Source organism: Achroia grisella, unplaced genomic scaffold, assembly GCF_030625045.1.
Source record: "Achroia grisella isolate CSIRO2021 unplaced genomic scaffold, CSIRO_AGI_Agris_v1 utg947, whole genome shotgun sequence".
NCBI classification, from domain to species: Eukaryota; Metazoa; Arthropoda; class Insecta; order Lepidoptera; family Pyralidae; genus Achroia; species Achroia grisella.
The window spans coordinates 107,984-134,537 of NW_026713071.1; the positions used below are offsets into that span (position 1 = coordinate 107,984).

The window sequence follows — 26,554 nt, forward strand, 5'->3', positions numbered from 1 at the left end:
GCCGGGCCCCGCGCGGGCGCACCACGCCACCGCCGCCAGCACCAGCCACGACTTCGCGCCCAGCATCTTCCGCTAAGTATTGTTCTGCAACGACAACCACACCACAATTGCAAATAGATTCCACGATTCATCTCTAGGATAGATTATAGAAGCAACTTTACCGTACTATTATTCTGTACGGGATATATATACATGCTCGTATATATATCGTAAACGATATAGATATATAGCCGTGTGTTCCAGTCATCATTAAAAAACAGCAAACGTATAAAAGACTACAATTAAAAGAATATTAGCGATGAAAAGTGGTATTTTGAAATGTCGACAATCATTTACAAAAAAATGATTAAAATAGTGCCAGAAACCACTTAAACAATCAAATCGAAATGCATTTTTTTTGTAAATATAAAACGATTCTAATTGTAACACTTTAGTACAGTGAAGAGGGAGTATCACCTCATAGAGTGGTGTCGGTGAGGGCCGTGTGGCCGGTGTGTGGTGCGGGCGGCGGCCGCCCGGGACCAGCTGCTGTCACCTTCCTCGCATGTCTGCAACACACAACAAATGTACATGTTACAAAACACTATTACGGTTATCTACACTAAAAATAATTAACAAAACATTTAGACATTTTTTTTTATTTAATTAATTTCTATGCCAAGCAAACAAATTTAATAATATATAAAACTTAAAATATACTTAAATATGTATTTTTATTTATTTTTCATCAGATAAGCTACAATTGGCAATATGTTTATTATTAAAATAATATAAATATTAATAGCCATTATTTATAGTTTAATACATATAAATAACTAGCTTTTGCTCGCGTTAATTTATCCCTTTAGGGGTAGAAATTATTGAAATCCTTTTTAGGGGATGCTACGTCATAGTAGCTTTATGCATGCAAAATCTCAGCCCGATCGTTTTAAAATTGATAAAGTTTCATACAAACTTTCATCCACTATTTTATCCTCTTGGGGGTAGAATTAATCAAAGTCCTTTCTTAGCGGATGCCTACGTCATAACATCTACCTGCATGCCAAATTTCAGCCCGATCCGTCCAGTGGTTTGGGCTATGCGTTGGTAGATCACTATGTCAGTCATCTTTGAGTTATATATATATATATATATATCCTTACTTCCTTACTAATATTATAAATGCGAAAGTAACTCTGTCCGTCTGTCTGTCTGATCCTAAGAAAGGACATAGGTTACTTTTTAATGTGAAAAAGGGTCGCAAGAGGATTGAAAGGGTAGATCCAAGGTTATATATGTAGATGTATCGTCATGTTTAAAGCTAGGAGCTTGAAATTTATTTTTTAGCCTATTGATTAAATATTTATTTTTATTTTTTATCATTTTTGAAGCTAAAACGATGAAACTTATTTTTTTTACTTATATTGTGTTAATTGAGTTAAATATTTTTTCATTATTTACGCGGACGAAGTCGCGGGTACAGCTAGTAATATATGTATTTAGATTGCTCGGTTGGGAAGCCTGTAAATGCAGTTCGGGCGCTACGAGGTGACATTTTGAAACCCTGCATTTTTATGTATTCGAAAATAGATAACTAAATAAGGATATTCAATTGGTTTGTGCTTCAGACTTCGGAGAGCAATGGTTCCTTCAGTTATTTACATCGTATTAGTCTAACAATGAACTTAACACCAGATGACGCGATACCGTCCCCACACCACCAGGAAACATGCCGCGGAAGTTTCAGAAAGGTCTCAATGTCAGCGATGTTAAATAGCAACTACGATAATTATGAAACTTCGTTGTTCCAGTCCGGCACAAGTTTGTTAATTGCAGACAAGTTATGCAATATTGCGATATTGGGCCAAATGTGGACGTGGTCTTATGTTAGGGCGCATGTTGAACGGGAACTTGGTCATACTCGTATAACGTGACTAATAGTGTTCAATTGAACTGAAAATACTATACACAGATGTGATGCCAGTGTCTGAGTATCTAGTGAAATATTTTTAATTTAGAATACAAGCCGAATGGAGAATACATTCTTTTGTGTCAAATAAAATCAAATTGTTGAAATATATAAATATCTTTATTCAGGTCTATTACAGACTCTTATGATATGTCAAATCCACCAGTAGTGTCCCATCAATGTATTATACGAGATCTATAATTTCTGGATTTTTAAGTTCTACTTACTGGCTGACTAGCTGTACACGCGACTTCGTCCGGACGAAGTCGCGTGTACAGCTAGTCAGTTTAAGTTTTTACTACATGCGTATGAATATAAATACATTACATACACCAAAATAACATTTTTTACAAAATGTATGTCTGTCTGTCTGTCTGTTTGTTCCGTCTAATCTCTGAAATGGCCGAACCGATTTTAACGGGACTTTTTTTGGCAGGTAGCTGATGTAATAAGGCTATGTAAGAGTAACTTAGGCTACTTTTATTTTACAAAAATTAAGTTAAATTCCACGCGGACAAAGTCGTGTGTACAGCTGGTTTATTCTATATCAACTCACAAGAGATAGAGTCATTAGTTCTCGGACGTATTGCATAGTAGGTACGGAAACGATGGCACGTTGATTTTGCATATTGATGGGCAAGCAACTCAAGACGGTTCCTGATGAGATTATGCCGACTAGATATATGCCGTTAACCTACATCAGCCGCGGACCGTGAGCCGGCCTGAACTAACTACGTTGGTTCCTGATGATGTGCTCCTACATGACTATGTATATTGATTTATCTTAATAGTGATTTATAATAATAATATCTCAGGACAATTCACACAGCGCCATCTAGTCCCATGCTATGCAGAGCTTGTGATACGGATACTAGACAACTGATATATATACAAGGATACATTTTTTTTTGTAAAATTAGACATATTTTGACTTTTGATTTACGATTTAACAGTTTTCCATGAGACAAGATCATACATTGTTCGACCTGGCAATTGGCTGTCTCTTGGTAATGTTTACAGTGTCCAAGAATATTTAAGTAAAACGTACATTTTCATATAATTTGCATGCCTATATGTTAAATGTTGATGATCAATCAATTTTATGTGACATCATATTTACTGTATTAATATTTCGCAAATAAATTCTTCTTATTCGATTCGCTCTTGTCAGAACGGTCGTGGTCGAAACTATCGGATATCGGATATGAAAAAATATTTGTAACCGTAACCGAAACCGAAATAAAAGATCCGGATAGGGGCGGAGCTTAATTGAGACACGTTATGTAAACATTTTATTAGCTGTTTGTAAAATACAATTTATACTTTTAAAATTCCGTAAAAAATAATATACGTAACCGAAATTATCCGAAACTAACGGATAATCCGAAATAATTTCATATCGGCATCAAATTCAAAATATCTTAATTCATGTAGGTCTATTACAGGCTCTTATGATATGTCAAATCTACCGTCAGTTCGGAATGATATCGAGATGAGAAGAACTCACAAGAAACTCAACTCGTATTTTTTTTTCAAATAATTTGGAAGAATAGAGTGACCTCCTGCATATGCTATCGCAAAGAACAAAAAATTTAATCAGTGTTCACAACCTGAACAGACCAGTCCCCACAAGCATCCGTATCCGTATCCGATATAATAATCATTCCTATATCCGAAATTTCATATCCATAACATCCTAGGTCATTATGTACCTAGTAGAGTTAGAGGCAGATGTCATCCGCCGTATAAATCTATCTCCATACCTCAGTCGTGTCAGTAGCCATAATTCTCTGAAATGGCTTAACCGAATTTTATGAATTGTTATGTCTACTCGGTAGGTCTGAGAATAGTTCTTTTATGTATGATAATGGAATGGTGCACTCGCCTACACTAACAGTTTACGCTGGCGGGGCACCAGTGGAGGATGATAAGATGAACATGAAACATGAGGTCAGGTCAGTTAGCCCATCGTGACAAATTCACCAAGAATTTATCACGATGGTTTCCAGAGGGCACCGCGGAGGTTAACCCGACATACATTGCTAGCAATAAGATCATCAGTCAGAGAATATGCAGGTGGTTAACTAGTTTTAATACCCTTAAGTGATAACGTATTTTTTTTGTATAAAATTATTTTATTGTGGCACAAAAAATACATACACTCCTCAATTTGTACCATTCTGCCACCAACCCCAATTTTTTAATAACGATCTAAATTTATGTAGCAAAATAACGATTGCCGGGTCAGCTAGTTGCTATAACTTCCTTGGTGAAGGTTATTTATGTTTACCAGCTCAGCCTCAAGTGTTTTGGAGACAAAATCAATATATGTACATACATTCCTGTCATCATGCGAGATAACAAGTTGCGACAGTGAGGGCCGCGGTAAGTAGCTAGTATGTTTGTCTTACTAATATTAAAAACGCGAAAGTTTGTGACTATGGATGAATGTTTGTTACTCTTTCACGCAAAAACTACTGAACGGATTTTGATAAAACTTTACAGTTTAGCTTATACATTAGAATAACATGCTATATTTCTATTGAAATTTATATATTGTAAGGCTATAAATTGACGCAGGTGAAACCGCGGGCTCAGCTATTAAAGTTGTAATAGGCTTAGCAATGATGAACGGCTGAGATAAAGCTGAGCTTAACAGGTTAGCAGACGTATTGTGGAGCTAACGGAGGATGCTGCGGACTTCATTTCAAATTTCATTAAGATTCGTTTAGTCGTAACAAACTTAAAGATTACTTTAATATCTCCTCCGCGTGTGCTAGACCGCTAGACCTCGGTGGTCTAGCGGTCTAGCACAAACGGTCTTTACGTCCGAGGGTCGCGGGTTTGATTCCTCGCACGGCACAAACAATTTATTCATGAGTATGATTGTTTGTATCGGTCTGGGTGTTTTCTATGTATAATATGTATGTATTTACGAAAAAAAATTGTCTATGTACTTGTATCAGTTGTCTAGTACCCGTAATACAAGCTTTAACTAGCTTAACTTGGATCTAGATGACGCTGTATGAATTGTCCTGAGATTATTATTATTATCATATTGTAAATTTACTGTATACTAGTGACCCGTCCGGGCTTCGCACGTATGCACAAATCTTTGAACCTCGGCTTGTTCTATACCATAATACTCATGTATTATTCATATAAACCTTTTCTTGATTACTATATCTATTGCTGAAAATAACATCAAAATCTGTTGTCTGATTTAAAAGACATAAGCTGACTCTGTTTTATATCATGTAGAGATGCATATGTAATTATAAATAAACAAATTTCTATATATATTGTTATTGTTGTCGAAGCGTATACAATATAATATATTTAGGTCATTTATAAACAGTTATCTGCTCAAGTATCGAGTCATGACACGAGAGATAAGCGGTCACAATGTGTAAATATAAACACGGAGACCGCGAGCCGGTCAAAGGAGTCTTTGTTGACGTGCCGACACCCGAAAGGATTATAAACGAGTTCAAGGCGACATCGCGACATAGAGACGGACGAACGGCAGCCAGCACCCGGAGACGACGCGACGGCCAGCGGGGTATTGATCACGGGCTCATTAATACGGGAGGCACTCCATCAAAGCTACTCTGTAAGCGTCATTTACGAACAAACAGAATCACAGAATCCGCTGGGAGATTGTATATTGGTATTCTGTAAAACTCAATTGTAACAACAATGCCACATCTACGTGATGGAGGAAAACAGGCACTAGTGATTTCTTTGGCGTACATCGCATTTAAAGAGCAATATAGACAGGTCACGACGGACACTCACGCCTCGCTCTTGAAGAAATAGAAATATTAAAAATACTCCTGGACAATTCAAACAAACGGCCTAGTCCCTAGTTAAGTAGGGCTGTGTTATGGGTACTAGACAACTGATATAAATATTTAGATATTTTTTGTACGTTGTTGTATTTGTAAATACATACATAATATACATATAACAGAATAGATTAACGAGCGCCAGATTAGTGGCCCGGCCGCCGGCGATTGTGTAAGATTAGCCGCAAATGATTTTTATTTGAGCCATGTTGTGTGATATGCATTGTCCTTATAGAGCATGAGCCCACGACGACACGACATACGCCATTTTAGTAAATGTGAAAGTTCTTGTATGTGTGTCCCCAACACAGGTAAGAACGATCCCCAAACATGAAACCTGGATCGTGGTTCCTTTGGCAGGTAACAGGTAACAAAGGTGTAAAAAATTTCATATCAAATTCGTTATTTTAAGAAACTCCATATTTTCATATATTGTTCGTAGCATTATCATAACTTGCGCTGCTCATTGCCAGACACTATGACAAGAATATAGAAATACAAAGACGGACACAAACAATCATATTCACAAATACGAGATATTTGTACCGAGCGAGGAACAGAACCCGCGACCATCGGAAGTAAAGCGGCGTGCTAAACCGCTAGAGTGTAGCGGCTATACATGTACACCCTCATGCAAAGCCGGGGCAGGCAGCTAGTATATAACAATGTTGTCATAGATGTAGTGTGCGAGGGTCACTGCTTCACTCCATCGCGCGTACACGAGCGCCGGCGCCGGCGCCGGCGACCGGTGACTCATCACGGCCTTGGAAATACAGCAGTTCAGTACACCGCTTCAATTCCGATGGTCGAGGGTTGATTCCTCGCACGGTGCAAACATTTGTATTCATGAGTATGATTGTTTGTATCGGCGTGGTGTTTTCTATGTTATATATGTATGTATGTATTTACTAGCTGACCCGACAATCGTTGTTTTATCATATAAATTAATATCGCTATTAAAAAATAGAGGGTGGTGATAGAAGGGTGAAATTTTAGGGTTGTATGTTTGTTTTAATGTCACATCATAAAAAAATAAAAGTAAATAATTTTATCGAAAAAATGAAAATAATGATTTAGTGTGAGCCACCCTTAACACCTAAGGGTATAAAAATTATTTATAAACCTATTCTCAGACCTATTGAATATACATCTTTCATCAAAATCCGTCGAGTCGTTTCGGATGACTACAAACACGAAACCTCTGATATGAGAATTTTATATATTAGATATCAGTTGTGTAGTACCCATATTACAAGCTCTGCTAAGCTTGGTACTAGATGGCGCTGTGTGCAGTGTCCAGGGTTCTTATTACAGTATTATTTATCACATGCGCACTGGTCGCCTCTTCTTTGTCATCTATTGGTGCCACGAGAGAACCCCGACGTGACCTATCGGCCGGTGAGTTGTGGCGTCCGATTGTATAGTAAGTAGGTTGTAGTTCCGTGCACATAGACGCAGTTAACATTTTATTGTTGATACTCTAATTACAGTATGTCACGTTTTATAATGATTAATTTGTTTTAATTTGTCGACGTGTTCACCTGCATTGCCTTTTGTTCTAATTTACAATAACTGCAAAGAATAGAATAACTTTCTGTATCGGAAAACTTATCCGAAAGTACGATTTAACTGCTGTTACTTTAAAAAGCAATACAAAATAAAAATAATACAATCGAAACAAAACAATAATTATTCCTACAATACAAAAACCTAACAAAAGCGGCAATCAAAAAGCCTATGTCCGGCTTTATCCGGTCGCCTGGCAATGACTGTATGGTGGAAGTCAAAGCAAGTGAACTTAGTTAGTTAATAATAGTCTCAGGACAATTCACACAGCGCCATCTAGACCCAAGTGAAGCTAGCTAAAGCTTGTGTTATGAGTACTAGATAACTGATACAAATACATACTTAGATATTTTTTTTTCGTAAATATATATATACATATTATACATAGAAAACCCCTCAGACCGATACAAACAATCATACTCATGAATACAAATGTTTGTGCCGTGCCAGGAATCGAGCCCGCGACCATCGGAAGTAAGGCGGTGTGCTAAACAGCGCCACCGAGGCCGTCATACTTGAACATTGAATATAAAAATAATAATAACACTATTATATAGTTATACTAGTTGACCCTGCAGACGTTGTGTTACCATATAAATTAAAATGGCTATTAAAAAATAGGGGTTGATGGTAGAGGAGTGAAAATTTAGGTTTGTATGTATTTTCAAATGCCACATTATAAAATTAAGTCGAAAAAATTAAAAACAAATGTTTTAGCGTGAACCACACTTAACACTTAGGGGGTATAAAAATTAGTTATAAACCTATTCTCAGACCTACTCAATATACATATAAAATTTCATCAAAATCGGTCAAGCCGTTTCGAAGGCGAACTATATATAATAGACACGAGAATTTTATATATTAAGTAGATATAATAGTAATATATAACAAAAAACTACACTTAGCTACACCTACTCGCAGCCTACCTGGGCATAGTATAAGTGTCACTCAGCTCAGCTGTTTATTTACATACCTAATAGAAATTGAAACGTAAACATTACACAAAATTTGTGGCAGTTGAATAAATTAATGGTACGGTATATGTACTAAGGAAGACTAGCTGTCCACGCGTGCGTGGAATAGTGAAAAAAATTAAGTAATAATGTAACCCAAAAATGCAAAAGAAAAATGTTTGATCATTATATATCTTTATAAATGACAAATTTCCATACAAATTATCATCCCCTATTTTATTTTACCCTCTTAAGGGACAAATTTTTACCATAATTTTTTTTATAATTAATCAACAGTCTAAAAATTTAGTTTCAAGCTTTTAGCTTTAAAAATTACTTCCATATTACGACTTTACGACAAACTTCGTTTAAATCTGATCGGTAGTTTTGTGACAGACCGACAGACAGAATTACAATTGCATTTATAACAATAGTAAGGATTAGAATTATGTAGTTACAACATAATATTTCTCTATTTCTACACTCAATTATATAGTGAGTTCATTATAATTTTCGTTGAGTTATTTAGTGGGTACGGTATTAAGTGGAGGTCAGAACACGATCATGAACACAGTAGTGAGGCGTTGCATGTGCGATGATGTCAGCGCGGCGGTCGTCGGCCCGGCGCGGCGGCGACAACTCTCAACTAGTGTTGCCAGGTCCCATTCGTTTTATAGCGCTATATAGGGTGAGGTCAAAAAATCGGTATATAGGGTTGCAGATCGGGACAGTAAACAAAAACAAGTATTATATCATTAAAAGTACAGCATTATATTAATTACCTAAATTAAATATGTATTTCATCTTAGACAAGTAATTAGTCTTGTCTAGTCTAGTCTTTCTCACGAGACTACAGCATGGGGTTTTTCTAGAAGGGTATATTAAGGTTTCTTAAGGGTCGGCAACGCGCACGTGACACCCCTGGTGCTTCAGGCGTCCATAGGCTACGGTAACCATTTACCATCAGATGGGCCGTGTGCTTGTTTGCCCCCATAGTAGTATAAAAAAAAACAGACATATAGCGTCCCGATCAGGTATAAATAGGGACACGGTCCCAGACCCCTGAAAATGGGGACGTCCCGCGCAAACCTGGCAACACTACTCTCAATTCACTGTCACAATCAACACATGACACAGTTAACGAGTCCTACTGGCTGACACACGGACTCACGAGTCTCCAGTCTCACCTGCTTGTGTCAACTAACATTGGCAGTATCATTACATTATTAGAAATCCATCTAAGATCTAATCTCTGTATCTAAGCCTATTTTTATATAAATTTGTAGAGTCGTCGTTATAATCACTACATAGTATAAAACAAAGTCGCTGTCGCTGTCTGTCCGTCCCTATGTATGCTTAAATCTTTAAAACTACGCAACCGATTTAGATGCGGATGTTTTTTATGTATAATACATGTAGACCCGTGCGAAGCCGGGGCGAGTAGCTAGTATATTATTAAGTATATGTTACAATATCATTTGAAAAAAGTGAAGTGTTTGTATTAGTCTTGAAGTCTTATTTTGTTTGTCTTCTCTAACACATATGTTGTCTCATTGACTGGCTATGACAATGTTTTAACAAAGATATTTCTACAAACTTTCAAGTTTTCGGTATTAGTTTAGAACTTACCTTTATGCATTAATTTTTTTTATGCGTATATGCATACCTAGGGTTATTTATGGATTAAAACACCTGTGTAATAATAGACTTAGTTACAGGTTTATTGTCCGACTGATCAGCTCGAGAAAACATTGTTTACCCTCAACACTATTTACAATATTGATATAGTATATAAGTTAACAATAAGTCATACTCAGAGTTCTACAAGTTACAGTTACAGTTTACAGAATTAAATCTATTCCTTTATTAACGAATATTACCAACAGAAATTTAGATAATACAATGTAGCATTCATTGAAGTAAACATCAGACAGTGATTGATCTTTAAACTACATACATACAGAGAATATATAGACGTAGAGTAAAAAATATACAGAGATTGACTCTATCCAATAGTTCAGTTAAGAGACTCGCCTGCAGTGAACTAGGCAGGCGATACCAAGGGAATGTAAACAAAACAGCTGGCGCAACTATGCGGGCGTGGCGAGAGAGGGGCACGGGGCGAGGGGCGAGGGGCGAGGGGAGGGGGGCAGCAGCTGCGCTTGCGCATACATGAATCGCTCGTAGGGAGCGCGTGTAGGGCTCCACGAATACTCCGTATCATACCACATACATGTACATACATACACATGACCAGAGGCAATCAGTCGCGTATTCCTTCTTATAGAGTACACACGAAATGTAGAGTCAGTCGCCAGAGATAGCTATATTATTACGAGCGCTGTAAGTATTATGTACTTACTGACATGGTACATATTTAAGAAAATATTTGTAGACTCCTATTGAATAGAATAGAAAATAATTAATTCGAATAAACTTACACTGAAACACTTTGGAATAGTCATTAAATTTTTTTTAATCTACCGCTCATTCGAAAAGCTGTCTCATCACAAGAAGAACGAGCAAGAAACGTGCGTGTTGCTCTCTTAAATAATGTTATTGTTACTTTACATTTTTAAGTTGAAGTGTGTGAATACAAACCATCAATTAGCACTAATTCAATTAAATAATCAAATAGAAAAATTATTTAATATAAAATCAACTGGTTAAACAATTAATCAGAGGAAATCAGTCATAGTGATTAGAAATGAAATGAAATGTATTGTATCATATATTATTTTTAATATACTTATGTATTGTTGAGGTAATAAAGTCCTCGAGTGGCGACCGCGGACCGGAAGACGCAGCGTGGGAAGGCCTCCAGCAAGGTGGACCGACGATCTGGTCAAGATCGCTGGAAGCGATGGATGGGAGCAGCGCAGGATACATCGTCGTGGAGATCTTTCAGGGAGGCCTTTGTTCAGCAGTGGACATCTTCCGGACTGAGATGTTGATGATGATGATGATTAAAATGTATAAAATTTAACAGCAAACATTTTATATTCCGGTAATGAAGAAAAAAAGCCAGATGATAAATATATTAAACAGTTGTCAAATCGTGTTGTCCTCACTATTTGAATACGGGATGGCAAGACATGGACAGGTGTTTGTGAATGAACTTGTTAATATTGTTTAATTCAGAGAAATTGACGTTACACGACGATGTGGGTGTTTTTTTGTAGGTATATTCTGCATGTATTTACAAAAAAAAATCCATTGAGTTTCTTGCCAGATTTTCTCAATTGGATTTGTATACTGAACTGGGACTGGAACTGGGAAAATATTATAATATAAAAAAAATTACGTTCATAAGCGGCTAAAATGTCCTACGTGAATAAATGATTTTTGAATATGAATGATGTGTCACACAGAGTTGTGACTTGTGAGGCAGTGGACCGGCGCGGGGTGCCACTCCTTTGTTTATTATTGTGTCACCGCACAGTACAGCGCGGCCCTGCTCGCGGCTCGCAGCTCGCGGCTCGCAGCTCGCGGCTCGCAGCTCGCGGCTCGCAGCTCGCAGCACGGGCGCATGCTAGCCGTATCAGTTTTTTTGCCATCAGTTGGCGCGTCCGACACAATTACATCATTTACATACATCCATTCATTTCACTAATGAATGGATGTATCATGTAATTGTGATGTACGCAAAGAAAAATGTGTATTGTTTATATCTTTATTTTGTTAATTATTTACAGTTTCTTCTAATTTATAATTTCATTTAGTAAAATTGATTCACAAAGTGAAATGTGAAAGTTTGTGTGATCCAGGATGGATGTTTGTCACTCGTTCACGCAAAAACTACTGAATGGATTTTGATGAAACTTTACAGTAATACAGCTTATACATCAGAATAACATATAGGCTATAATTTGAAAACATAGTATATAAATTGAGCTAAATATAATGATCGATGTATAGTAGTAACTATAAAATAACAATAATAAAAAAAAAACATTCAGTAGTAGTTTATTGTAGATTTCATTATAATTTAAATTTTTATGTCATAATTATATTATGTAAGTAAAGTACAAAATTATATTTTGTACATAAAATATAACGGAAGATTGTTTAAAAAAACACATACACACATATATTTTTATTTAATTTATTCGTATCGTAAATTATCTATTGTCCACGATGGTTACCAAGGGGACCGTGTGGAGGTCGACCTAACATGATACGTTGATAGCAATGAGGTCATTAGTCTCCGTCATTACACAGTATAAAACAAAATCGCTGTCGCTGTCTGTCCGTCCCTATGTATGCTTAAATCTTAAACTACGCAACGGATTTTGAAGCGGTTTTAATAGATAGAGTGATTCGTGAGGAATGTGTATATGTATAATACATGTACAGCCGTGCGAAGCCGGGGCGAGTAACTAGTTACTAATAATCGCCGTGTTCTTGATCCGGTTACAATGCCTCTTGCAGTTTTAACTCTAAACATATTTGCATAATATACAAGTATGACGTTGGATGTATGTCCAGCAGTGGACATCTTCCGGGCTGAGATGTTGATGAAGTTGGATATATGAATGAAAGCATGAAAGTGTGCTCAGTTTTCAAACTCTGTATAATTTGCTCAAGAGCCATATTTCGTGAACTGAATCACGTTTAGCTTACATACATAACGTAACATACATAACGTATTTTAAGCGTTCCGTTGACGCCGGTTTCTTGTAGGAGCCATATTGCGTACTGGGTTTAACCTGATTTTGAAAATAATATTCACCAGAAAGACTAAAACAAGTGTTCCAGTTGGGTTTTTTGCCAATTCTTCTCAACTGTGTATCTTTATTGGAGGTGGAGGAGGGTAGGGATAGCAATAAAACTCAGGGATGTTATGGATACGAAATTTCGGATACGGATAGGTTTCGGATATAGGAATGATTATTATACCGGATACGGATACGGATGAGGATTGAAATTATTTAGGACTATCCGTTAGTTTCGGATAGATTCGGTTAGGGATATTAATTTTTTAAGGAATGTCAAAGTAGCTAATAAAATGATTACATAACATGTCTCTATTAGGCTCCGGTTACGGAGCTAACATCTCTGATAAAAATGACAACATGCACAAAAAACAGAAGTCCTGTGTGAATAAATGATTTTGATTTTGAAAAATACGGTAAATTTTATTTATTCATGCACTAGCTGTTCCCACGACTACGTCCGCGTGGAATTTAACTTTAATTTTCTAAGATAAAAGTAGCCTAAGTTACTCCTTATTTACATTAGCTATCTGCCAAAAAAAGTCGCAACAAAATCGGCCAAGCCATTTCAGAGATTAGCCGGAACAAACAGACAGATAAAAATTCTAAAAAATGTTTGGTGTATGTACCGTATTTATATTTATATGCATGTAGTAAAAAACGGTTATTTCAATATTACAAACAGACACTCAAATTTTATTTCTATGTATTCTTTTCCTTAAAAATCCTTTGTTAAATTTAGAAATTTTCTGTCATTTACGCTCAGCAATTTTTTTATCACTATCGCCATAAGTGTCGTAAAGCTTCTATATGAACAAAGGATTTTGACTTTAAGGTAACGGGATTAAACATTTTACAATAAGTTTTGTTGGCTTCAGCCGCCACTTCGTGGAGTTGGTGCCTCGTTATGAAACGTCGTCGCTAAGATTTTTCATCATTACGAGTTCTACAAACTCCATTCCTAAATATATTTCACTTTCGTACCTTCCCAAAGATATTATTTGTTATAGAAATAGAAATAATCTTTATTCAAATAAACTTAATATAAGCACTTTTGGATAGTCACATTTCTTGAAATGTAAATCACATCATTCAATCATCACAAGAAGAGTAAGAAACTTATGTGTTGCTCTTTTAAATAAATACTGTTTTAATTATATTTAATTAATAACAAGGATTAGGCATGCGACAATCAACATAGAAACCGCTACGCACTTAATCTCTGTTCAATCAGATAACATTGTCAGCGCTATGAATTTTAAGTTAGATATTTCCTACAAAAACATTATTATCATTTATATAATACTAGCTACTGGCTCCGGTTTCGCCCGGTAGTACATGTATTATATATATAAACCTTATTCAATCACGGTGGTTCAATGCGGTTTCACTCGCATGAAATTATTCTGATGTATAAGCTATATTGCTGTAAAGTTTCATCAAAATCCGTTCAGTAGTTTTTGCGTGAAAGAGTAACAAACATCCATCCATCCATCTATGCTCACAAACTACCGCATTTATGATATTACTAGCCGACCCCACGAACTCTTCCTCAAAATTAAATATGTCAAAGGTATTTTGAAGTTTAACTACGCTATAAACTTCTGAACGCACCCTGTTTGACAGGTATCAGCCGTTAGTATGGGAAAATATAATTGTTTTTACTATTTTACATGCAATTTCTTCATATTTTATCACCGTATAACCCTGGACTTTCACGAATATTTCAAGACTAAAATTAGCCAAATCGGTTCAGCCGTTCTCGAGTTTTAGTGACACGAACGAACAGTAATTCATTTTTATATCATTTATTATTACTAGCTGACCCCGGAAACGTTGTTTCGCCATATAAATTAAAATCGCTATTAAAAATAGGGGTTGAAAATAAAAAGGATATAAAAAAATAAAAAATAAAAATGTTGTCCAAAATTAAAAAAATATGTTAGGGGTGGTCATCCCTTATCGCAGAGGGGTATGAAAAATAGATAGTAGCCGATTCTCAGACCTACTGGATATGTATATAAAATTTCATAAAATCGGAATAACCTACATAATGTGAAATAACTTTACCATATTGTAATTGTTAATTACAATTAATACATTGAGTGGTCTTTTTATATTAATAAATCATTTTGTGACTGAATCATATTACTGTGTAGGTATACCTACTAGGTACGTATAGAGTATGAATTAATGATTAGCGCCGATCATAAATAATTAATAAGTTAGTTCGTTAATTAATTATATGAGTGACCACAGTGACCACAGTGTGGTCACACTGCTCTTGTCACTAGTAACAACTCAAATTACAACAATTACTATATTATATTACAAACGCGAAAGTTTGTGAGTATAGATGTATGTTTGTTACTGTTTCACGTAAAAACTACTGAACGGATTTTGATGAAACTTTACAGTAATATATTATAGCTTATACATCAGAATTTCGCTCATCAAAATTTCATAATATCTTTTTAAATTGTAGCCTACACGTTATAGGCTACTGTTTAAAAAGATATGAAATTTGGGCGACATATACATAAATGTCGTCAAATAAGTGTGTTAAATGCAGATGAAGTTGCGAGGGACAGCTAGTTAATATTATACACGCGAAAGTTTATGAGTACGGATGTTTGTTACTCTTTCACGCAAAAACTACAGAACTGATTTTGATGAAGCTTTACAATAATATAGCTTATACATCAGAATAACATATAAATATATATAAATAATAACACGCGGGTTAAACCGCGTGCACAGCTGATATAACATGTATTATATATAAGATACCTATAGCTAAACACGCTGTAAACCATAATAATATGTTTATTAATATTAATAAGAACAAATATATTAAATAATTTAAGTGTTGCGTAGAAATTACTAGAAATGTATTCGAATCGAGAACAGGTTTTTTTTTTATTTCTTTTTAAATTTAGGGACTTTTGTACCATCTAAGTACATGTCAGTCCCATTGTACCCCAAAACCAATCACTCCATTACCTCACCAGTGAACAAATTGCCTTAGCCGCACCGCCCGAAAAGAGAACATGTTGTATTGGCAGTCGTTTATAGAGTAGGTGTCCACTGGATCGTGAGGTAACCTTAGGATGACTGTACACATCTGTAACAGCCATCTTCTTTTTTGACGGTCTCAGTGGCCTAGAGGTTTACCACATTGCCTTACTTACAATAGTCGCGGGTTCGATTCCTCGCACGATACAAACATTTGTATTCATGAGTATGATTGTTTGTATCGGTCTGGGTGTTTTCTATGTATATATATGTATGTATTTACGAAACAAATATTGAAGTATTTATATCCGTGGTCTAGTACATATACAAGCTTTCGCTAGCTTAACTTGGGTGTAGATGGCGCTGTGTGAATTGTCCTGAGATTATTATTCATCACACCGACATGTGAGACATTCAGTTTAACGTAACTACCTATTATAGTATATATACACCAGACACCAGCACCAGACACCAAATACCAGCTCCTCACAGCAAATCGATTCAAATAATAAATTTAAGTATTTTACTATAAAGAATACATGTATTGTTGTCATCATGTTTGTGAGGAGAAATAAACAAATCACATTATTATATTATTTTTTTTTATATATATATATATATATATATATATATTATATATCTCCCATTGATGGGGTAATAGACTGATCATTGCGGGTAAAAATCACCAAACAATGACAGTATAAATTATGAATGATGAGGATGGATAATTTTTAAGTGGAAGACAAAAATTTGCGGACTATTCTACAAGTGTTTAATATTACAGCTTATTATTATTATTATTATTATATACTTACTTACTGGACGAGTGTGCATTTATAGTAACTAATTATGTTATGACGACGGTCGGTGATGAGTTTTTTAAAAGCAAAGAATTTTAAATTATTTATTTAATTCTAACTTAGAATTATGAATCGCAATTGATTCGACTTCTTTTCTATTCGCGTTCGCGACTAAACCTAGAGTGACCGTCCACCTGCCTTCCTTTGTTCTTGTACTTCTTGGATGCCGCTCGTTTGAGTCAGCAACTGTTGGAAAGTATTGAGACATACTTTCCAAGAACAATCGCTGTATCCATGCCGATTGTGTACCTACAGGTAGGTTATATGGACCTAGGGGGTTGGTACCCGTAACAAGTAATTATATTAATGTACTGTTTTCTTAGCATCGTAACAATTATACTGTAAACAGAGTTGTTATAGTCTAATATAATTACTATTATACTAAATTTAATCATCGTCATCATCTGCTTCTTCCTTATCCCATTTATTTGTGGTCGGCGCAATATGTTTTTCTCTTCCATTCATCTCTGTTCGCAGTCATTCCGTTATTTACTCCCTTTCTCACCATATCATCTTTCACACAGTCCATCCATCTCTTTTTCGGTCTTCCTCTACCCCTTATACAAAATTTAATAATAATAATAAATTTATTTGTTTGATTTTGGGTACATACATATATGATGTTATACAAAACATGGCTCTTGCAAAATTTGCTTATATCAAGCGTAGAAATATTAAAGTTAATTGATTTATCGATTTTTTATATAATTATTGTATATGTCAATTTGTATCTATAATAATCTAAATGTCATGAATATAATTTATCATTTTAGGATTCCATAAACTCTTTAATTGAGTAGAAACACTTGGAAACTAATCATTCATGCAGTTTTCTTTTAAATAATATTCCAGAGAGAGTTCTAATGTCATCAGGAATCTTATTAAATATTTGTATCGCCATACAAAATGGACTTTGTTTTGTTATGGATAGTTTTATTATTGTAGGTACTTTAATTTACTTGTATGAATGTCGTGTACTGATTTTTTATATAAGTTGTTTGTTTGATATAAGATACTAGCGGTCCCGGTAACGTTGTTTTGCCATATAACTTAATATTGCTATTAAAAAATAAGGGTTGGTGGTAGAAGGGTGAAAAGTTAAGACTGTATGTATTTTTATAGTGCACATAATAAAAAAAAATAATTTGTTGAAAAAATAAATAAAAAGTTGTGGTAACACTTATATATATAAAATTTCATCTAAATCGGTTAAGCCGTTTCGGAGGTGTCTAAACACGAAACCTGTGACACGAGAATTTTATAAAATTACTAGCTACTCGCCCCGGCTTCGCCCGGGTTTACATGTGTTATACATATACACATTCCTCTTGAATCACTCTATATATTAAAAAAACCGCTTCAAAATCCGTTGCATAGTTTTAAAGATTTAAACATACATAGGAACGGACAGACAGCGACAGCGACTTTGTTTTATACGACGTAATGATAATGTTAAAAAACAAATGTTAATATCATGTATTATTTCGTACGTAATGCAGTATATAGATTCGATTGCTGTGTGGATTACGTTTAATAACATTAGAGAGCACGTCGCAGTACAAGCAGATGGTATAACTGCCATCACTAATCCCCTCAATTCAAGGAATATTCTGAGGGGATCACACCCCACGGCTCGTGCAGGGACTACAAAGACCTACGTAAGGTGCTGGCAAATTATCTGCATTCCTTACTACGGCATGAAATTTCTTTATTAACGTAATTTATATCTATGATCCAGGGTTCGATTCCTCGCACATACATTTATATTAATGAGTATAATTGTTTGTATTACTTTGGATGTTTTCTTTATAATATTACGTGTGTAAAAGCAAGTATTTCAGTATTCTATCAACTGTGTTAGAGTACCTGTAACACAAGCTCTGTTGGGTTTGGCTCTGCGTCTGCTAGATGGCGCTGTGTGTATGTTCCTGAGTTACTATTTTATATGAATAACGAACCAGTTTCTGTATATGTTTCTCTTCTCTTAGTAATTATAGAAAAAAATACTTTTTCAAATTCAAATTCAAAATCATTTCATTGATTCAGTTCATTTCAGCTGCTTATGAACGTCAAATTTTTACATATACAGGATCCAATTGAGAAGAATTGGCAAGAAACTCAATTGAATTACTTTTTTTTTAAAAACCAGTTTATATACAATGTATATTTATATCTGTGTCTATAATAGAAATAGACTTTTTTTAATTCTAAGTTTAATACATTACAAAAAGCCCTGTCTAGGAATTTCAATAGTGACCTGTAAACATAATTATAGAATGGATATATTCTCAGGGACGGTCGGAAAAAAATATTAATACAAAAACTTGACGTTCATAAGCGGCTACAACGTACTGCCTGAATAAACGATTTTTGATTTGCTTTGTCATACATACTTCAATAACATATTTTGTTTTACATCTTTCTTGATTTTGTTTTTTGTTTGCTGAAGTAGATTATTTTATTGTATTAGTGTCTTGAGGAACTAAAATAAACAAGCTTTCTAGTTTTACATATGCGAAAACAATGTAAATATGTATAGTATATTTATTTGTTTGTTATGTAAGTTATATTACAGTATCATTACATGGTATAAAACAAAGTCGCTGTCGCTGTCTGTCCGACCCTATGTATGCATAAATCTTTAAAACTAAGCAATCGGGTTTTTTCAATAGATAGAGTGATTCAAGAGGAAGGTCTATATGTATAATACATATACACCCGGGCGAAGCCGGGGCGAGTGGCTAGTCATAAAAAAAATATATACAACAGTATTTATTTTATTTCTCAACGTCACCTCACGAAATTGGAGTGTCTGTTTGTAATATTGAAATAACCGTTTTTTACTACATGTATATGAATACGGTACATACACCAAAATAATATTTTTTACTATTTTTGTCTGTCTTGTTTGTTTGTTCGGCTTATCTCTGAAATGGCTGGACCGATTTTGACGGAACTTTTTTTGGCAGGTAGCTAACATAAGGAGTAAGTAACTTGGGCTACTTTTATTTTAGCAAAATTAAGTTAAATTCGACGCGAACGAAGTCATCCATAAAAATATATATATAGAGTCCTTCGTTCACAGTATCCTAATAGGTTGATGGTTGTGTGTACACAACACAAACGTTAACTGTTCTCTACTTGTCCGTCATTGGCTCAAACAGATTGTTAGTGACGGTCAAGGCGGTGGCTGGCAGTGGCAATAAGGCAGTTCATTGATACCATAGAGTACCATACTGTATACGAAACGGCAACTTATTTGAATCATATCGGTGTATTATGTGTATTGAACCATATTTACTTACTTACTACCTCTTTATTTTATAGAGAAACTAGCTGTCCCGGAAAACGTTGTTTTGCCTTAAAATAAAAAAAAAATTAGGGGTGGACTACCCCTAACATTTAGGGGGATGAAAAATAGATATTGGCCGATTCTCAGACCTACTCAATACGCTCACAAAATTTCATGAGAATCGGTCGAGCCGTTTCGGAGGAGTATGGGAACGAAAATTGTGACACGAGAATTTTATATATAGGATTATTGAAAAAGTAAATTAGGTGTACACAATGAAATAAAAGGCTAAAAAACTAAGCATTTCTTAACATACTTAATTAACTAAGCTTTCTTCCTTACTAGGGTTTATTTATTTATTTATAATATAACAAAATTCATTAGCGGCTAAAATGTCCTACATGAATAAATGATTTTTTGATTTGAATTTGATATAACCCAGAATTTACAGTAAAATAACCAGAGAGCGCATACACATAGTGGCAGGACATAGAAATCTTCATGTCATGCCTGATTATTGGATTGAAGTAGTTGTAATATTTAAAGACATTTCGAAACCATACAGTATGGAAATGAACACAGAAAACTCAAGACTTTCACACAAGTATTATTTTCTTAAAGTACCAGTGAGCGGAGCCGCGGCCACAGCTAGTTTATAGATAAAATTGTAGATGAAGTCGTAAAAGGTATTGTATAGATATTATAATGATTTTAAATAACAGCGAAATCTTGTTTAATCCCAAAAGAGAGCGTCGTCACAATAAATATACTAAAATTAAAGCAATAAATCAAAATATTTCTTCACTTCAGCAGTATTAAAATAAAATGGCGGAAATGGGAAATTAATTCTAAAATATTATCATTTTCCGACCCTCGTCTAGAATTATTGTGTTAATATATTGTCAATACTACAATTTTACATAATTGAACTCGTAGTTAGTACAAACGTGTTACTAATTTAATAATCTTAAAGCACAAGCTGTGCTCGGTTTTCATTTTAAACTTTTAAACACATAATATTAAAGTCATGTCTACTGTGAGTGCCAATTTATGTCTATTTTGTTGGATTTGATTTCTGATGCCGTCATCTTTTAGTGTATACGGTAAACCTGAGAAGAATATAATTCTTAGTTAAAAATACAACAGTCTTAAAACATCTTATTACATGGAAAAATTAATTTGTAAATGTTGCCCTAACAGTAAAAAATTATAGTTACAACTGTAATTTTTTGATAAATAAATTTGCTTTTTGACAATGTTGATTGGTTTGTTCTTAAAGTATCTAGCAGACGATATAGATTGATAATGGAATGGTGCACCCGTATGCGCTAACGGTTTGCGCTGGCGGGGCACCAGTGGAGGATGATAAGAAGCATGAGGTCAGGTCAGTTAGCACATTGTGACAAATTCATCAGGAATTTAACACGATGGTTTCCAGTGGGAACCGCGTGGAGGTCGACCTGACATGGTACATTGCTAGCAATGGAGTTATGAGTTACTAACAATACTAAACAATCCCCTTCCCGCTGCATCTGGTATTTAAGTAGATAGTTAAATACATACTCTAAACAATTGGTCAAAGAATAAAGTTGTTAATGTTTGACGTCATAGTGGGCTTGGTGAGGGCGTGATTTATTACGAAATTGTTCAAATCGTGAACACGACTCGTGTTGACATGTGGCCGTCTACGCTTCGCCTAATTGGTTTCCAGCACTTGATGTCGCATATGATGAATTTCGCTCATTTCACAGAATACAAGAGATTATTTTTTACCTCGAAATTCAAAATTTGATTTTAAGGTCAAGTATCTGCTCATACACTAGTATAATAAGACCTAAAGTAACTTGACATTGAGGGTGCTGGAATCAAGTTATAACGCGAGCTTCAAAGCGTTCGTGGCCCTGGTCCCCACCAACATGCTGCCCACCATCATGAAGGAGGACTACTGGCCGAACGGTGTGGTGTATCAGCGCTACCGTGGTGGATTGCTGTCGTCAGTGTTGTGACCACACACACAATTTATATTATACTGGCTGTACGCGACTTCGGCCGCGTAGAATTTAACATTATTTTTCTAAAATAAAAATAGCCTGAGTTACTCTTTGTTTCATCAGCTACCTGACAAAAAATCCCGTCAAAATCGGCCCGGCCATTTCAGAGATTAGCCTGAACAAACAGACAGACAAAAATTGTAAAAAATGTTATTTTGGTGTATGTACCGTATTTATATTCATATGCATGTAGTAAAAAACGGTTATTTCAATATTACAAACAGACACTCCAATTTTATTTATATGTATAGATTATATTGTTTCTATTAATATTGATATCATTCATATGTATGTTGGTCTGTAAAGTATTTATAATATGGGCCATTAGAAACCTGAATTAAATAAATTAATAATGTTATATATATATATATAAATGATTTGAATTAGATTGAGTTCAGTACACAATGTGATACAACTGTACAAGCTATGACATCACTCATTACAAGATCAATGCGACCATTTCTCCTAGTCCAGACTGATATAATCGTTTGTTACACGCACAGTACGGCCGCCCTTCCTACAATTCAAATTCCAAATATCTTCATTCATGTAGGTCTATTACAGACTCCTATGATATGTCAAATCTACCGTCAGTTCGGAGTGATTTCGAGATGAGAACTGACAAGAAACTCAGCTCGTATTCTTTTCAATTAAATGTTGTACATGTTTACAATAATACAGATTCATTTATAAATTCAAACTTGGGTGAATAGAGTGAATAGAGTGACCACCAGCATATGCCATTGCAAAAGTAAAGTCTAATCAGTGTTCGTAACCCGAACAGATGTACCTGCGGATACTTAGCCCTAGTTTTATTTTTATTATCCATAAATAACTCCATACAACGGTAGATTATTAACATGTTCAGCTTTTAACTGTTAGTAAAAATATTTTACTACTAGCTGCGCCTGCGGTTTCACCCGCCTGAAATGTATACTCTACATGTTATTCTGATGTATAAGCTATATTACTGTAAAGTTTCATCAAAATTCGTTCAGTAGTTTTTGCGTGAAAGACTAACAAACATCCGTACTCACAAACTTTCGCGTGTATAATATGATATTAAGATTTCTAACAACCATATTTAATGTTTTTCTTTCATTTTGATTCTTAAAGATTTATATGTCTACATTTGGTTCAACTCTAAACTTATAACTTAGTTTTACTTTCATAATAAACTATAGAGACCTCGGTGGTCCAGCGCTTTAGCACATCGATTTACGTCCCGGGTTCGATTCCTCGCACGGCACAAACATTTGTATTCATGAGTATGATTGTTTGTATCGGTCTGGGTGTTTTCTATGTATAATATGTATCTATTTACAAAAATAAAATTATCAATGTATTTGTATCAGTTATCTAAACCCCATAACACAAGCTTTAGCTAACCTAACTCGGGATTAGAATGTCTAGATGAATGAGTTGTCCTGAGATTATTGTTGTTAACTATTACATGAAACTAAATGTAATATTTGCAAGTTCTCTATATTTGGACTTGCATAATATGGTAAGACTGCTTACTTACATTCCTATTTAATGACATGAGGGAGTGTGAAGTATAACTTATATGTGGTATAACAGAGTTGCCAACCGTCCTGTTTTCCCAGGATATGTCCCAGTTTTCGAAGTGTCCTGGGAAGTCCTGAATAGTTATTCGTCAGCGTTCTGGATTTTTAACATATGCGTGCCTCTTAATTACTGATTGTCAACAGTATAATTTTATTAAATGCTTTTTATTAAAAACCTGATTATATTAATTACTTGAATTTACTACATATTAATATAACTATTGCAACACTATTACTGCGTTCTGTTTTTAAACTGGATAGTCCTGGTTTTTTGAACTTTCAATAATTTCGATGATTTTTTTTTAAATGTGGGTTTGACAACCCTAGTATAAGTAAACATTTTGGTAATATATAAAATTAGTTTTGGTGTTACAAATGTCTAGAGTGCCTACTTAAGTTGTCGGTGAGAGAGTTAAGTAACGTACGTTCTTCTTGCACTCGTTGTCATTTAGACATGATGCAATCTAAATAAATAGTTACCAGCTTTTTAATAACTATTTTTATTAGGTCACCTACTTACTTTTTTAAATTTCTTAATCTATTTCTGAAATATCGGAAGACACTCAAGACGCTTTTACCTAAATGTCGTTTAACTAAATTTAGTAATTCGTTTTATGGTAATTGCGTAAGGTTTTACAACAAAATACCAGAGTCTGTTATAAATCTGCCAGAAAAAAGATTTCAATGTCATATAAAACACTTCCTTTGTTAAAAAGCTTACTATAAAATTGAAGAGTTAGTTAACGATAATAATGTTTTACAGAAAAACATAAAATCCATAGCACTGACAATATTATCTGATTGCACAAAAAATGAGTGCGTAGCGGTTTCTATGTTGATTATCGCATGCCTCTTACTTGTTATTGTATAATTATTTATATAAAAAAAATCTATTCGAAAGAGCAATACACAAGTTTCTTACTCATTCTTCTTGTGATTAATCTGCATTCCGAATGAGTGGTAGAATCAAAATATGACTATTCAAAAGTGCTTGTAATGAGTTTATTTGAATAAAGATTATTTCTATTTCTATTTCAAGACACCAAAACAGCAGCGTTATTTTTAACGCTATCAAATTAAAACCAAAATTACTACCAAATAATTTAACATCTCACCTAACATTTCATTTACCGTTTTGTTATATTAGAATTAAAATGGACCTTATTAAAGAGCCTATATGTTCACATTTTGTTATGTTATTTCGATACAACCACACGTAATGCTTAATATGCAGTTTAATCAGTTAAGTGCATCTAATTTAGTGCAAAATTAAGATGAACTAGCTCGCATATAATTTAATTTTGACGGCATGCCTTCAGAAATATTAAGATAATATATTTCACTAAAATATATTAAAAACCACTTCCTAGGTTTTAGGTAACGCAAACTCCAGAATAGTGCCAAAATATTTATTATCAATGCAAAATATGTAAGATTTGTTTGCACTAGTAAGTACTTTCACTGTACTAACATATTGTTATTTACAACTTCAATTACTTATTCAGAATGCTAGACTTATCTTGATAACGTCCAAGGTCTAGATAACTCTCTGGATTGATTATTTTTTGTTGCATTTGTAATCCGGTATGGATTTATTTTGTGGACATCGGCTTTGTGATAATTATTAACGGGAAGCTAGGTACTTTATTCGTACACCGACCGATTTTTTATAGTCTTATTGATATCTTATAATGAATGGTAGATATTTACGATCGTTATGGCTGTACAAAGGTTACAAACTGTATTTGATACTTTTTTCACTTCAGCAGATTATACATTTCTTGACTTTATAAGTGGGTTAATTGGGAGGCCTGTAACACTTCGTGTTGTGCTCATGTATTCGAGTTAGCTCCAAACTATTAATATTTTATTATTATAGGAACGTAGAACTAGGGCCACTAAGTTCATACGTACTCACATTAAGGTAAAATATTAAATCTTTAGTGCTAAGTTTGACTAGCGTTAATTAGTATAGGTATTATTAAATTCACTTTGAGTTCCTTTGTTTCTTGTACACTAATCTTGCTACACTGTATGTACACTTTCCGCTTACCTGTTATGAACTATCCGAAAAATGGTTATATGTGTAACGTCGCAGCATGTAGGCGAGCCCACAGTTGTGGGTCGGATAAGATTCGTTTAGAAAGCACAAAGTGTAGGGGCACAGGCACTAGCGGCCGACCGGCACCACGTCGTGAACCGGCTTCTACAATAATGCACTATTTATTTGTACACAACACTACTGACGGCACACTCCACTGCAAGAAATCACCGCACAATAATTCCAGGGAATCGTAACACAAACTGAAACTTCAACATTCACTCGCGATCCGAGTTAATTTCGAGCGATTGTAAGTTACGGTGCGCGGGGAACAAATCGTGCAGCACAAAATACGTATAACACCGATAGCTGCCATCGGCTGACTGGCTGGACTGCAATAGTGAGCTGTAGGAAGACCGGTTGGCGGGGTGAGGCGGTGGGGCGCGCGGGGGTGTGCGCGGCGCGGCGGAGGTCGCGGGGCGGGGCGGGGGGAGGGAGGGCTCCCTCAGCGCGCCCTATAAACTTGCTTTCTGCCTGCTCTCATATCGCGAGCAGGCTGGCCGGCTGGTTCGTGCAGTTTTGTGAAAGGCGAATTATTTGCATGTTGCATCGTCCGTAGTGCGGCAGGCAGGTATACTGGCCCATATCTACCTGAGTCGTTTGAATGCACCATTCACCGGTCCCGAGTTTACTG

The 26,554-nt window shown here is 35.1% G+C and overlaps 1 long non-coding RNA gene across 1 annotated transcript; it reads right to left on the bottom strand.

The window, feature by feature from the left end:
• Positions 1–26,002, bottom strand: LOC131854092 (uncharacterized). Its single transcript, XR_009358018.1, has 3 exons — positions 25,873–26,002; positions 457–548; positions 1–84 (listed from the first exon to the last, which is right to left on the bottom strand). It is a non-coding gene; the product is annotated as an uncharacterized LOC131854092 (long non-coding RNA).
• Between the last annotated feature and the right edge of the window lie 552 nt (positions 26,003–26,554).